Source organism: Heterocephalus glaber, unplaced genomic scaffold (genome assembly GCF_053883595.1).
Source record: "Heterocephalus glaber isolate CG9 unplaced genomic scaffold, H.glaber_assembly_v1.0 deba00000122, whole genome shotgun sequence".
Lineage (NCBI taxonomy): Eukaryota > Metazoa > Chordata > Mammalia > Rodentia > Bathyergidae > Heterocephalus > Heterocephalus glaber.
The window spans coordinates 55,303,112-55,320,079 of NW_028258138.1; the positions used below are offsets into that span (position 1 = coordinate 55,303,112).

Here is a 16,968-nt window from a genome sequence, read left to right on the forward strand (position 1 = left end):
ACCAGCAGCACTCTTGGAAGTTATTGCAGTAGAAAGAAATATTCATAGTCACTCTGCATAACCCTCACAGCATTTCTCCATAAAAGTTCATGCAGTGCATGAACAAGCTGTGGTCAAGTGGAATAGAAGGCACAAGACAAAAGCTAGAAGTCAGGTCCTGCTTCCATGGTTCTCTGTGATTAGCACAAATGAACTTTTCCCCCATAAAGCTTAGTTAGTCTGTCTGTAAAGAGGTGAGGACAGTAGTTCTAACTTAATTTGTGATTCTGGGCTTCAGTTAGGTAAATGATAATCTATCAGTTATGTCTTTTTTCACAAACATAGTGTGAGAATTACACTTAATAACATCTGTAAATGTGCTAACTATAGTAGGTGTTCAATAGAATCAGTTTTAGCTTTTTTATATTATTCTCTTGCTACTGTCTAGATCTGTTAGAGCAATCAAATGATACAAGCAACAAGGATTCATATACAACAAGTCAATAAATGCAAGGAAAGAGACAGGGTTAGGGAGAGACCCCTTGTTGGAAGATTTCTTTTAAATACTAGAGAAAACCCTGGGTTGGAAAATAGTTAAATGGTAGATAATCTGGCAATTCTATAGCTCAAGATACTAGAGGTGAATTTCCTATGTGAAAATATCTTAAGGCCTTCAAACTGAGAGAAGCACAATTGGAAAATAAATATAATCTTGTTCAAAACTATCTCCTATAAAAATAAACAAAAATGATAATAAAAAATAGTACAATGGTTTTCGAATATTTTTGACACTGACTCATGCATTTAAAGAACATAAAATTATACTTAACCATTTTATTGACAATGCATGCTGACATTTTCTATTCTAAGTAATTTTCTCAACCTGTAACTTAAAAAAAACCCTTCAGTTTCTTTCATGTATCAACAATAGGTATAATAAAAATAGTGAACACTATTTTTAAGATCAATTTATTGTTAGCATCCATTTTAGATATTATTTTGGTAGATACTCTACTCAAGTTATATAATTACACAAAAATTTCCTATGAAGCTGAATTGTGTCAGTTTTTGCAATTCAAAGAAAATTGTCATACAGATGTATGATAAAGTACTATGAAATAGAAAACTGAGTTTAAAGTCCATATTGTAGACTCCTAAGCAATACTGCTGGATGTTATTATTATAATACATGGCAATAATGAAAACATTTTCTTATACAAATATCACTTCCATGGAATAAAACCATTATACCCAGAGAGTTGCCTTTTTATTTGGAAAGGGACCTAAGTCAGAGAATTTCATTTTGAGAGACTATTCACCACCTCAGGCTAAAATTTAGCTGGATGCTGTTGCCAAAAGTGATTTGATTTATATGTAACAGAGGTTTTATGTGTTCATTCTTTCAGATTTGTTTTCAAAGCACTTCTATTTGCAAATTATCCCAGTGTTTTTGATTGTTAGTTTGTTTGTGTTACAAAAGCAACAACATATTAGATACATCAATGTTAAAATTTTAAGTCTAAACATAGAAACAAGATTTCAAAGACTGAGATGAAGTGTTCAAAAACTCAACCTTCTTTATAGATCCAACCCCTCAAATTTTCACTATAATTTTCAGAAGAGAAGTTATTGAACAAGAAGTTTTAAATGATTTTTAACAGTTTTTAAAAAGTCTTTGATACCAAAAAGAAACACAAAATAGTTTTTCTTTCTCTTGTACCATACACTGTCAAAGGGGCACCTCCCTTAACTGCCAGGAGGAAGTTAGCTGTTGGTTTCAAAATCACTTTTTCCAAAGAACCAGGGTGTATGACTCAGATTTCCACACCAAGGAGGTCCCTGAGAAAGGCATTAGATATATGTAGAAGAGGTTAAATTAAATGATTTGATATCACTTATTATTTCCTCGGGCAAACCACATGTCAGAGAACCTCAGTCTGAGAATGATGAATTACATATGCTGCTTCCTGTTCTTTTTTTAAAGGTCTTTACATCTTTCAGTTTTCATGTGTGCTTGATTGGCATCTTTCTATAAATAAATGTACTTAACAGTATAAAAGTCATTCCAGTCCTTAGTTAAGAGAATTTTTGTAACCACTTCCTGGAGAGAGAAAATTAAATGTGATTTGAAATTGACTGTATACAAATTGGCCTATATAGAACTTCACATATTTTGAAGATCTTCAATGGTTGAAATATTCAGAGAAATGACAAAGAAGAGTAAGAAGGCAGAAATTAACATTAATTGGGGAAATAACGTAAACCTTACACCATGGCAGGTATTTTGTAAACAATATTTAATTCCTTTAAAGATTAAATAGGAATTTTTATCTATGTTTTATTGATGAGGCATCTGAAATTTGCAGAAACAAGAATAACTTTCCTGAAATTGTGTATGCAATTTAAGGAGAAGAGTCAGAAGGCAGAAATGAAAATAAAGTCCTAGTAAAGAATTTAAGGAAAAGAAATTGTAAACAATAAAAATCTCACCAATGTATAAAATGGTAAAAAAATAAATTAATTAAGTCCCATTATCTGTGATTTTAATACTACTATTCTAGTTATTTAGGCATATGGTTGATTATCAAAGGCTAAAATGACTGGTAAAGTGCAGACCACTCCAAAATATTTAGAAAACTGAGAAATCATAGCTTGTAAAAATAATTTCAGTGCTTATGTTCCAATAAACTTTGGAATCCATAAAAGATAAATTTAACTGGGAAAGTATACCATTGACCCTTGATATATGAGATTCTACAAGACATTTTTCACCGGAAGTATTTCACATATATTCAAGGTTAAGTGCTATTAAGCCTTTTGCTTCAAATATAAGATACATGTTTGGAAATTAGTTTGGCTGCTCACGTAAGGATTCTGGATTTTAAACCATTTGATATTGTGCAATATTTCATAATTGTATGTGTGTTTTCTTTATAAGATTCAGTTCCCTATAAGCCAAGAAGTGTTAGATTATTGTAATCTATGTGGTGGTTGCTTGTCAGTATGACGTTTTCTCATTACCCTTTATTGCAACCATGAAGTTTAGGTAAACCCTAACTGTGGTGAGATTTATTATTTTAATATTTCATAAATCTATGGAAATTGAACCATATAATTCACTAATTTATTCAATAAATATGTATTTATTGAATGGATAAGCTAAAATTGTATAAGGAATTAGAGATATAATGAATTAATATAGTCTAGTAGAAGAGGTATTTTTCAAGTAATCAGCAGCAATTATGAAACTGCAGTTGTGGTGTTAAATTATATGGCTCTAAGACAAACCATATGATAGGGGAATTAATGCCTGACAGAGAAATTAACTTCTGCAGGAAGACTGAGAAAGGTAAATGATCTGAACCCTGCAGGATGAACAAGAGTAAATTAGGTCCAGAGGGGAGGAAAGAGGGTTTTTATCGCTTGAATATCCTGGCTGGATGGTGGTGGTTCTGAAGGAACAAGCCAAGGATCACGTGAGCAAAGGTAAGCAAGGTTGATGGAAAGATACGGATTCAGAAAGGATTGACCAAAGCAGCTTTGTAGCGTTGGTGGTATAGTGGTGAGCATAGCTGCCTTCCAAAGCAGCTTTGTGTTGAAACATTGGAACAATTTCTAGATACAGTGGAGCAAATACACCAGAGGGGTAGGAAGCCAATAGATAGATGGTTGAAAGGGATTTTAGCAGTCCAGTCTTGGGTCAGAATACTGGTAGTCATAAGGATGGAAATAGCAGAAAAGACTGGAGGATGTGTTTAGATTACTTATGGACAGACATTGGTGAAGAATTAGATATGGAAGGAGGAGGGACAAAGAGAACTAATTTAAGATGACTTTGATTTCTCATTCTCTCTGCTCCTGATGTATTCAAAATCAACCAAAAGGAGAATGATGAAGGAAAATACTGAGTGTCATTTTGTATATATTGAGATGTAGATACTTTGGAGACATCTAAGTAATTCTTCATTAGAGTTGCCAAGGGAGAAAGAGCAACTGCAATTCTTAAGATGAAGGAATAGGCTTTATACAATTAAAAAAAATTATGACAAACTTTAGGTGAGACTAGATGTGGAGGCTTTTCCATGTGGGTTCTCTTCCTCAGCATATAAGTTCCCCGGTTAAATAGAAAGCATATAAATTACCTGATGTTCCACACAATGAATAAAATCTAACCAGGATTTGGGCATCAGAAGAATTCAAGTGTCTTCTGGCTTGTGATCTGAATCCAATCTATTAAAGCCATTCCTCTACAGAAACATGTTCTTATTTTATAAGAAAATCTGATAAGAAAATTAATTAGTTTAGAAATTTGTTTGAAATATTGAAAAATACTTCTTATTACTTATTCAACCTTAATGCTTGTATCATAGCATCTGGCATGACACTGTGTACAGTGTGTATACTGCACAAATATTCCTTGATGATATTGTATGATTAAAACACTTCTCACAAAACATTTTGATTTATAACTTGGAATTTAAAGAAATATAAGATTTTGTAAATAAAAGGTATAACTTTATCTGCAACTTTTAATATTCATGAAACATACTTTACTATTTTTTAACCTTTTAAATACCATGCAGAATCTGAAGAAATAAATTTATTGTCATATCCAATTCTAATTGAAATAAAAAGAATACTCATAAAATCATAATTGCTAAAACTTATTGAGAATATATTATATCAGTCACAATGCTAATTACCTATATTCTCTTCAAGGCCTTGAGTACTAATGAGATAGGTATTGTCATTTTCACTTCACCAGTGAAGAAATGAAAGCTTAAAGGTATATCCAACATTATACACACAATTAAGTGGCAAACCCGGAATCCAGGAGACTTAATATTAACTAAACATACTAATTCAGGAAATCCCAATATTCTCTCTAAGATTACATAACTCCTTGTAGCTTCCATAAAGCAATTTGGAAGCAAATACAAATGTTTCTTTTGTCTGTTCTTTGGTTAATCAGATGTTTGGCAGTTCTTATTTGTTTAAACAGAAGGTGGACAGTTACGATTACAAAGATGGTTTGAAATAACTCCAGATTCTTACTACCGCCTGGCCATACAGAATCCAAACCTTGAATATGCATAATGGAGCCAGTATATAATTATACACTCTATAATTTCTCCTAAAACATACACAAATAAATGATTAGCTTATTCAAAGTGGCCTGGGATGGAAATAGCAATTGATATTTAAATCTTAAAACTGAGCCAAACTGCTCTCTGTTCAAGAGACTGTGCTGCCTTATTACTGTTTTATTCTGATTGTATCACCCAGTGGAAATCAATAGATTAAAGAGGATCTGTGAATTAATGTTTGTTCTCACACAAGCTGTCCAGCTGAAAGAGACAATATTGTGATTAGAAATGAATCTGTCCTTAGGACTAATAGTACCTAAAATTTTTTGAATACTCACCAAGTAGTGTCCACACACTCTATATGGTTTATCTCACAGCAACCCTATTAGCAGGGACAGTTATTAACCCCAATTTACAGGTGAGGTAACATAACTGCACAATGATACATAAGTGCCAATTGGCAAAGCCACATGAGCATTCCTACTTGAGAGTTTATTCAGAACCACTTAATGGTCTTGACATGGATTTCTATTACCTTTGGAGGTCAAAGGGAATGATTACATTATGAGGAACGCAATGTGATTGTTTCAGAACCAGAAAGTTTTCGGCTCTTTTATTTTTCCATCTTTCTTTCTTTCTTTCCTCTTCATTTTATTCAGGGGAGAGAATAAATGCAGTACTCCACTACCACAGATTATACAGTTGAGTTTCTTACATTAGGGGAAATCACAAAGGTCAGCACATTCAGAGTGCAATGGGTGAACAACACTCCCAGAAAACCACATCTTGGTAATCATGCTATGTCCCCTGCCAGGTAAGTATCTAGGTTCTGTTTCTCACGCCATCACTTATAAATCGGTGTCCTTGGGCCAGTCAGTGGCCTCATTTGTTAATTGACAATAATGCCAATATTTATCTTATGGGTTGGTATAAGCTGAGTAAACCAGTCCAATACTTTAGCATAGTAACTGGAAAATCCAGAGTACTGAGTAATTATCATTATTCTTTTTTATTTTGATTTTTCTAACTTCCAATTCCATGAGCTGATTAAGGCTATAAAAAGAGGCACAAATGCATTAGGCAGGTTAAACTGCTTTCTTTAACTCTTAGCAGTTTTAGGTTACTCAATAGTTTAGTACAATTTAACATTTGTAAAGTTTCCTTCCCACAGGGACAATTAATCTCACTCAAACATCAGCCAACTTGTGAACTGAATTAGAAAACCAAGTTTCACATAAGGAAATAGGCAGGACAATGAAATTTTTGCCTTAGGACACACTTGAATTTAAAAAGTTCTGAGGGTTAGCACCCAGGCATGTTATGTAACCAGAGAAGGCAATTACCCCCTGTTCCTGAGAGCCCAAGGACGCCAGGGAGAAAGCAAACTGGAGAAAGAAGATATGGATGGATGGTCTCAGAGCCTTACTAATGCTTGCAAACCACTTGTAAGTTCTCTACACTAGACTTGTTCACTCGTGTTGGCAAACTTTGCCTTGGGTGAGACATTGAGTAAAAGCTTTGCTTAGTTAGAGAAAAGAAAAAACAGTGAATCAGTGTAGTGGCTGTGTTTCATTAACCCAAGAAAGTTACAGATCTAAGAAATTTAAGAAGATGATTTTTCATTAACTTATTACTTTTTTTGTTTAACCAAGTGCATCATGGTATGTAAAGTCACAGGTAGATTTACACAAAAGTAAATGCATATGTATTTCTGTGGTACAAGAGCCTCAATGGCAAGGGGTTTTGTTAGATTACTAAAAGGTCTATCTCACTGTGTCTCATCTTCCTCCCATAACTTCTTCCTCCCCCATTTTTATCTACTCCCTCCACATTAAAAATACTTGTTCATTTCTACCTCAGCAGGAATTAAAATAATGATTTCAGTTTCATGAATTAGCTAAGAGCATGGAAAAATTTTTTAAAAATGTAATTCAGAGCTAACCCCCCCACACAAATTTTTTTTATTTATTTTGGAGGAAGGTAGAAAGTAGTAAGTCATCAAATATATAGACTTCATAGTTTGATTTCATCTAAAAAGAGGGAAAAGAGTCAAAAAATGATTTGTGGTAATTGAGACATTCATCAAAAAGAGATCTGAGGAAAGATGTTATGCTACCTGCTTGGATGATATTTCAAATCACATTTTCTAGTTCACCTCTAAGTTTTTTGTCTAATTAGGGTAGAATTTTCATTCCTAAAGTAACTGAAACCTTGGTAAAGATACTCCACTAAAATTATGACTGGAGGTAAAGCCTGCATTAGGGTTATTTGGCTGAATCACAACTATGGTGCCTCTGTCAGAACAGCTTCTCCCTTCTGACTCTCTAAATTCCTACCTCCTCTATTTTTTTTTTTTCTTTGCTTGTTTGTTTTTGATCAATTGGATAACTGAACTATAAAGTGTTAAGCAAAACAAGATTAAGAATTTTATGAGACTTTTCCAAATTTAGAAAAATGAAAGGATTTTTGGGAGGGAGACACTAAACCATGAATCTCTGTACCTCAGTTATCAATAATTTAAATTTTGAAATAATATTTAACTTCCAGTTTTGACACTTTCAAGTTTTATGAGTATAGGTAAATGAATTCAACCTTTCTTATCATAGATTCTTTATCTGAAAAAGAAGGAGTGGGGGATAAAATGTTACCTATCTCATATCGAGAATTAAGTAAGGACACAGAGAAGCAAAGAGCACAATATCTTAAAACATGAAGGCAGTTGTCAATAGGGCTAACATTTTGCAGCTAGGGATGTGGCTGATACCCCTTAAATAACAACATCAATGAGCAGAAATGCTACTTAGTGATGGGATAGCTCACCATACCTATCATAGATTGTTATAATTTGAAGGAAACTTAGAGATCATCTGCCTCAAACAACCTCAGAGAAGAGATTCAGAGAGATGAACCAAATTTCCTAGACCAAGTGCAAGATGAGAGATTTGAGTCTAACAGGGCTTTCCTGGTGCAGTTCAAGTTCTTTTACATCACCCAGGAACTAATGATGAAAGTTTTGTTTTAAAGATGCATTATCATTAAAATGTGAATTTTGCATAAGATTTAAAATTTAAATGATTTCATTTACTTATTTATTTATATCTATTGAGCAATTTTTTTTTTTTTGTACCGGGGATTGAACTCGGGACCTTGCGCTTTGGAGGCAGGCAGCAGAACCACTGAACTAAATCCCCAGCCGTGAGCAATATTTTTATTAATATCAAAATGTAATCAGTCATGAAAAATAAAATAAGTTGTGAAATAACTCCCTTTCTTCTTGAAGCCCGAAATCTGTTGAAGAGCTGATATCCTAGTCTATAGACAGACAGATAGACAGACAGCAGCCAACCAGACATAAACACACATGCACACCCACACACTTCATAAACAAATACCCCAAAGGGAAAAATGTATGCTAAGTTTTAAGTCCTACTTGAATTCAGGACAGAAAAAAGTTAATATAATTTTTTAGCTTGTTTTCAGACCATTCTGAAATATAGTTTGAATTCAAAATAGAGGAGAATATCTGTGAGTAAATCCAACCTTTAGAAAACAGATTGGCAAACTTCTAAAAAGAGTTAGACACACATATTTTAGAATTTTTAAGACAAAATAAATAAAGGCTATTCTATAGGTAATTATGAAACAAGAGATAAAAAGCAATCTTTATAATTTTATTGGCAAAATTCAAATATAATAAAAGAGTAAAATATTTTGTAATAAAGTTCTATTATCATTAAAATTAAGGTTTTTTTCTATGAAGGATAAATTTTTGTAACTAGAATTCAAATTAGTATTGCTTATCATCAAACTGATTGTATACATTCTGTTAAAAAACTACTCTCAACACACAGGCTCTACAAAAACAATCTAGACAGGATGATTAAACAGTGAATAAAAAGTTCAGTAAGGGAAATGAATGTTACGCAGAAGATCAGTGGTTGACTCTGAAAAAATACCTGAGATAAAGAAAATGTAAAAATGAGTAGAGAGTGAAGAAAACACAGAAAGAGCACAGGACGATGTACGTACAATGATTTCATATAAGAAATTCAAGGGCTAACTGACATTAACTTGCAAATTAAACACAATTTCTGAATCTTACCTCTATTTTTTTTATTTTCAGAATATATATCCATTATCAGATCAAAGTATTTTCATTCAATCTAGCATTAAAAGACTTCTAAGTTAATCACATAATAAAATTCCTGGAAATGAAAGGGTTTAAGAATTTAGGTGGAGAAACAATATTATTTGAGTGAATGTTTTGAAAGTGTATTATAAGAAAATATCACTATTGCTGCATCACATGTGGAAGCTTGGTGTATGAACATCAGAACATGCCATTGGAAAATACATCACTCAGACACAAGATATGAACTCTCTGCTGTCCATTTAATAGCCTGAAATAAGGACATAATTTCCCCATTTACTGATTTATAATAACATAAGTCTAATATGAGGTCTTAACTCCTAGAGTTATTGTAATTAAATGTGAAAATATGAACACTATAGTATGTATGTGTATATATGTATGAATATACCTGTGTATTTTTGTAGTAAGAGACTATTTTGGTTTAGATCTAAAATATCTCCTCAAAGTCTCATGTGTTCAGAGGTGAAGCTTTCAGAAAACAAATCATGAGGACATTATTCTCATTATTGCATGAATTTATTGATGAATGATGATTTTGTAGCTAAATCTGCTATTAATGAAGCCTGATTGAAGTAAGTGGGTCACTGGGGCATGACTTGAAAGGATATATCCTCTATCCAGCTCCTTCCTTTCCCTCTGACTTTTTTCCAGCTCTCTGTGCTTCATGGCTGTCATGGGTTAAGCAACTTTCTCCAACAGGGCCTTCTGCTATTCCATTTTAGGTTAGTAGTGGCAAGTAACCATGAACTGAGACCTCTGAAACCATGAGCCAAAATAAATCTTTTCTCCTCTAAGTTATGTATATAAAGTACTTTGTCTCAACAATGAAAAAGTGACCAATACATATAAAAAACATATAAGGTAATTTGGAAGATTAATCTCTTATCTTCTAACGTGCATTATGATTTTATATAATTATATCATTTAAAAAAGATATTAAAAATCAAACATTAAAACTGGAGCCATCATAATAGACAACTGTAATAATGATTTGCTTAAGAATATTCTAAGTACTAATTTGTTTTTCCATTGAATCTGTTACCCTAATACTCTGACAAATACAAGAACTTCTACTTCAACCAGACTACTTTTCCTTTCTAAAGGTACAATTAGTTCTCTTAGTTGACATGTATAAAATCTTATATTAAAAGGAAAAGTCATTAAGAAGAATTAATTCCAATTCTACTATTTCATTAATAATTTTTACAATATAATAATATAATGATGTCTTATTCTATTTGGGCTTCCGTAACAAAATACCATAAACTGAATGGCTTATCACAATAGGAATTTCTTCCCCACAGTGCCAGAGGCCAGGAAGCCCAAAATCAAGATGCTGGCAGACTCAGTGACTGGTAAGGAGCTGCTTTTCTGCTCATAGACAGTGACTTTCCTCTGCAACTTAGGTAATAAAAAGTGTGAAATGGTCTCTCTTTTTTATAAGGGTGTGAATTCCATCTACAAACACTCCACTTCTGTGATCTAATCATCTCCCAAGCATCCTACTTCCTAAAATTATCACTTTGACGACTTGGTTTCAACATAACGAATTTTGGGGGATAAACATTCAGAATGTAACACTTAGTGAGTTTAGTTTAGTGAGAACAATAATTCAAGTGATCATCCTTAACAAACTATAACTTTGTGTGGTTCTGGTTAAAAGAGGGTGTGGTGGGAAAGAATTAAATATGAAAAAGTTCATAATAAATCCTTTCCTTTCTCTCTCCCTTCCTTCCTTCCTTCCTTCCTTCCTTCCTTCCTTCCTTCCTTCCTTCCTTCTTTCTTTCTTTCTTTCTTTCTTTCTTTCTTTCTTTCTTTCTTTCTTTCTTTCTTTCTTTCTTTCTTTCTTACCAGGGTCCAAGCTCAGGACCTTGGGCTTGACAGGCAAGTGCAGCGCCACTGAGCTACATCCCCGTTCCTCTAGTTTCCATTTTAATTTTACAACTGTCACTGGCCTTGCATAATTTATGTTGGTAAATGGTTACTTTATAAATTGAGAATAATGTTGACAACCTCCTAACATCTGTGGACATTTTGTACATTAAGGATATAGAGATAAGGATCACAGAAATAAATCTAAGCATCAACATTATAAAATAATGAAATTCCATTCTCTCTTTCCTTTCAACTAGTCACTTTCTACACTTAAAGTTAAAACCCATTGATAACTATAAAGCAAACTCGTCGCTTCTTGGCCTTTTGGCTAAGATCAAGTGTACTATAAAGCAAACTCCTTCCAAGTGATTCAACAGATCTCATTACTTAGGGTTTCTTTGTGTCGTATTTATTCTTATCATAATAAAATGAAAGTTCTATTCCATTGCATTCCATTGTTAAGACTTTACCACTTCCTTAGACATTTTCTCTGCAAAATTTTAAATTCAATTAAATGGAGTGATCTTTTTATAAATTATAATAAATCTAAAGGATTTATCCTAGCCTTAAGTATCTAATAGTGTTAGCAAGGGTTGGGAAACTGCTAATGAGAAAGGTGATTGTACAATTTATTCTGTTGCAACAGATCTAAGTACAAGAGATTTTGAAATACTTTTTATTGAAGGTAACTCTGATGATATTGGTTCCTGGGGGATCTTTGTGTATTTCCTGATTGTTAGAGAATAATCTGAAATACTTTAGATAAATATGGGAGATATAACATGGAGGGAAGTTTTTATTCCACTCAACACTATGTAGCCCTAAATTATTAGAGCTCCTTTTATCCTGCGCTTACCCTTTTGTGTCACAAAGCAGATAACTGAAGAACTTCAAAATCACTACATGTTAATCTATAGAATTAGAATTTTTCTACATTTTTATTAGTGCATATTGATTGTACAGCTTTTTTGTTTTTGTTTTTGTTTTGAGACAGAGCCTATTCACTATGTAGCCAAAGCTAGCCTCAAAATCAGTGTTCCTCCTGCCTTAGCCCACTGAGTGCTGGGGTTATAGGCGTTTACCACCATAGCTAGAATGATTATACCTAATGATTAATGGGTTTAATTTTTGCAAATTTGTACATACACATAATGTAATTTAATTATTTCCACTGTTATCCACTTTGCCCCCCTTTCCCCACTACTTTCAGATGTGTTTTAGGGAACTTCAATAAGTATTATATATTTTAATCATATTCGTGCCCCCTATTACCTGTCAGTATACCATGTCTCCTTTCTTTCCTTCTTGTGGCCTAATAATAGTTTCCTTTTACTTTGTTGCCATCTTTTTTAGATAAGTGCCTACTGTGTGTATGTGTGAGCAGAACTTGAATAGTCTAACAATATTAGCTAAGTGTTTCCGTAGAAGCAGAAGAGACTGGCACTTTAAATGGGACAAGGCTGGGGAATTGACAATTGTTTGAGATTGACTAAAGTGTGAACAAAATACTTTATCCTAGTGTGTCATGCTTACAAATTGATTTGTTGACATTAGAGAAATGTCTGGGATTTTTCCCATTGCGCAAAACTTAGTGACCAATGCAAATATCCAACATTAACCTTTGATGCATTACCAATGGGGATCTAATCTAATCAACTGATATACCTGGTTCATGTGTTTTATACATTAAGCTTTCTCTCAATCTGAAGCACTCAGCTTCCACTTAGACAAACTTATCTTCCATTCTCTTTTGCCTCTGCTTATTTTCATTAAATACATTTACATAAAAATAGGGTTTGCAGGCCAGAGATTTAGCTCAGTGGTGCCGCCACATGCCTCGCAAGTGCAAGGTCCAGAGTTTGATCACTGGTACCAAAAAATAAAAAATATAAAACCTCCACAAAAATAGGGTTTGCATCTCGTGGGATTTTGGCTTTTCTCCTGACAGAATTTCTCTCCTGTGAAACTGTAATGCTCTCCTAGTGAGTTGATATGATGTCAAGGACATTATCTAAATCCAAATTCAACAAATGTGAACATGTGGGCTTGAGAAAATGCTCAAGAGAAGTCAAAATGTTGGATTAATAAACAGTAAAGTCATTTTATCATACCCAAACTTCAAAGCACATTTCTTTTTATGTTGTACTGCTTAGTTTAGACTAATAGATCCATGGCAAAAGTTTAACAATACCATAATAACAGGTCAAGAAATTTGTTTATGAGCATAAAAACTGTTTTATATTAACCAAGATTTGTTTTAAAGAAACTATGATTGAGAGAACTCTAAAAAAATACAAAATTCCTTAAAAACATATTTAAAAAAATTCCAGTCTGTTTTGCACTTCAGAAGCTGAGGATAACAAAATAATTGTGCTGTGCATTATGTTCTATTTGCATAATTTGACTCAGTTCTTCTCATAAAAAATGCAGATTGCTAAATGTCTATTCTGGTGGCTAATGTCATGCATCTGCTGAATTATTACACTTAAGCATATTTTATTAGGGGGTCTCATTTTTCAATCATTGTAACATGAAAGGTAGAAATTTGGCAGAAAGAAAACAGGAAATGTTTTATTTTACTTATTCTACTGGAACAGAGAACAATTTAAATGTACAACTGTAAAGCACCTCTTCAGCCTGCTATTAGTAGTTGTTCTTGTCTTTAAGTTACAGATGATTTAAAGTCCAACAGTCATGCATTCACTGACCTACTTTATATAGCAAGATATTATAAATACATTAGTCTCCTAGATTACAAAATACACAATCAGTACCTCTTGAGATTTTAATGGAGAGAGATGTTATGGTGACAATTGCCCAAGGTGAGGCCACATAATTACCTCATACTATTGGTCTAATGGATGGGATATAATGCAGTAATTATGTAAAAGAGGGAGGGAACATATGGATAATAGTCAAGTAGAAACATAGAGGAACTATACGTCTAAAATCTCACAATATTGGCACTGGAATAGACAAGAACAGAAAAAGCATTCTGAGAGATGCTAATAGGATGATTTGATATATGGACCCTAGAAATTTCTTGGGTGGAGAGGAGACAACATCAACAAAAATAAAACTCTGTATCTACAATATGGAAAAAGCAAGCATGTAATTATAGAGGTTTTAGTTTAGCCTGACTTTAGAAGCTGCTAAAACTGTTCATATTACAAACATGCCTTTTTAAATAAATTTAATTAAAGAAAACATTTCAATTAAGTAATGACCCAGCTAATTGTTAGCTTTTATTAATTTTTTTTCAGTCATAGACAATTCTATTGCCTTAGAGGACAGGGCTTTATGGGAAAAACCAGAAAGAATTGAGGAAACAGACTCATTATGTACCAATAAACTTAATGGAAAAACAAAAAGAAGTTGGGGAGATATGGAAACTGATGATCGTCATAAATCAGAGTATTCTCCTGCCAGTAATTTGGTAGTTCAGCAATTTCTGGTTTCAGTTCTCTGCTGCCTGTTCTTCCCTTCTGTCCTTCCTGTCTTTGAACTCTGTGTCTCTGCTGCGTGACTTCTACTTTATCATTGGCAATTGCCTCACAGCCTCTGCTGGGTCTCTGGTAGCTGTCCTAGTCTCTCCAGTCCTTTCAGTCAGACGCCTTACAGAAGATGGGATAGAGTAGGCAACCCCACCCTGTAAGAGAACAACTCTCTTCTACAAGATTTCCCTGCAACAACTCATTGTACACTTTATGGCAACAACTCATTATATGCTTTTGTTCAGGCAATAATTCCAAATATAATTGGTTTTGACAGGGTTGGCAATGTGATATGGTACAAAATACTGTTGTCTATGAATTGCAGCTGACTTTGCATACAGAGCTCTTTCCTAAGAGCTCACATAGAGTTCACTTCTTTACGTGTGCTTTAAGTCTTTGCTTGCATAGCTTCCTCTCAATGAGAACTTCCTTGACCACCTTTTGAAAAACTTAATTCCCCACTTTTCTAATGCTTGTGCATAGTCAATTTCTATCCTTTGCTTCTTTTCCTTCAATTTCCATCTAAATATCCATCAAGATTAGAAAACTATACAGACTTCACATTTACTTTGTGCAGTCTTTCTTCTTTTGTTCGAACACAAGCTACACAAACATAGGAATTTTACTCATTTTTCCACTATTTGGTACCTAGACACTAGAACATGTTTGTCATATGGTAGTCTCAGAGTTCTTACTGAATTTATGTATCTAATTTGAACAGATACTATGGGAAAATTTAAAGATGGAACTAACATGAGAAAAGAGTGAAGTCATAGGCCAGTGTGTTGTAGCAAACTTATGCATCAATAAATTCAGATAGGAACAGCAGTTAGAGGTCCTCACAAAGATCACTGGACAACAGATTTCATTTTAAATCTGATTTAATATCAATTCTTTGGGGAAAGAGGAGAATGAGTTTATAATAAAGATAATGCAAAAAAGAAAAGAATCAGAAACTTTGGGAAAGTTTTAAAAGAAAGGAGACAAAAATATATTAGCAAATGCTGTAAAGAACAATTACTTAGCTTGTGGATGGATAAACAACAACATATCTCACAACTATTCTTTCCTCCTGGTACTCATGGTTCTGTGTAATCTTCACTTCAAGAGAACTGTCACTTGCTTCTAACAAATAAAAATAGTAAAAATAACAGTGCCATTTTCATGGCTACATTACATAAGATGGTAACATCTTTCTTGCTAGTTGATTCTTGTCTGGCTTTGTTGGAGTTAGCTGCTATGATATGAGCTAATCTATGAGGAAGACCATATGCTGAGGAGCTTAGGGCAGCCTTTGGCCAATATTCTGAAAAACACAGACCCTTAGGTCTATAATTTTAACAAACTGAATTCTGCCAAAGACAATGTGAGCTTGGAAGCAGATTATTCTCCATCTAAGTGGTTTATAAATTGTAATTGTTAGCTGTACAAATTAATGGGTTTCAATGTGACATCTCCATATGTGCATATATTGTACTTTGATTATGTTCACGCTCATTTCTATCCTCTCTTAACCTCTTCATCACTTTATTCCTTTCTCCCAGTCCCCTCTGCTGGGAACACTTTTCATTCTCTAATAGTCCCTCTTTTTCTGTGTCTGCCTTATTTAGTTAGTTTAATGTAATGTCCTCTAGTTCCATCCATTTTTCTGCAAATAAACAGGATTTCATTCTTCTTTACGTCTGTGTCATGATCCAATGTGTATATATACCACATTTCCTTTACCCATTAATCTGCTGACAGGCATCCAGGCTAATCCCATAGCTTGGCAGTTGTCAGTAGTGCCACAATAAACATGGGTGTGCAGGAATCTCTATAGTATGCTAACTTTGATTCCTTTGAGCACAATCCTGAGAGTAGTACAGCTGGGTCATCTGATAGTTCTATTTTTAGTTATTTGCTGAACCTCCATACTATTTTCCATAATGGATTTGCTAATTTATATTGCTACCAACAGTATATATGGTTCCTTTTCTCTGCCTTTTTGCCAGCATTTATTCGCAGTACTGGGGATTGAAACCAGAGCACTGCACATTCTAGGCAGGTGGTTTAATACTGAGCTATATCCCCACCCTACTAGCATCTCTCTCTCCCTCCCTTCCTCCCTTCCCTTCCTTCCCTTTCTTCCTTTCTTTCCCTTCCTTCCCTTCCTTCCCTTCTTTCCCTTCCTTCCCTTCCCTTCCCCTTCCTTCCTTCCTTCCTTCCTTCCTTCCTTCCTTCCTTCCTTCCTTCTTTCTTTCTTTCTTCTTTCTTTCTTTCTTTCTTTCTTTCTTTCTTTCTTTCTTTCTTTCTTTCTTTTCATAATCATTCTGACTGGGTAAAGATGGAATCTCAGTATAGTTTTGATTTGCATAGTCCTGATGGCTGAAGATATTAACAA

At 33.8% G+C, this 16,968-nt stretch overlaps 1 non-coding gene and 1 pseudogene across 1 annotated transcript; one reads left to right on the forward strand and one right to left on the reverse strand.

Annotated features, from left to right (window-relative positions):
- Positions 1-5,722: 5,722 nt before the first annotated feature.
- On the reverse strand, positions 5,723-5,888 carry LOC147830435 (U1 spliceosomal RNA). Its single transcript, XR_015439327.1, has one exon. It is a non-coding gene; the product is annotated as a U1 spliceosomal RNA (small nuclear RNA).
- Positions 5,889-11,402: 5,514 nt separating this feature from the next.
- Positions 11,403-11,569, forward strand: LOC147830436 (U2 spliceosomal RNA; annotated as a pseudogene).
- The last annotated feature ends 5,399 nt before the right edge of the window (positions 11,570-16,968 follow it).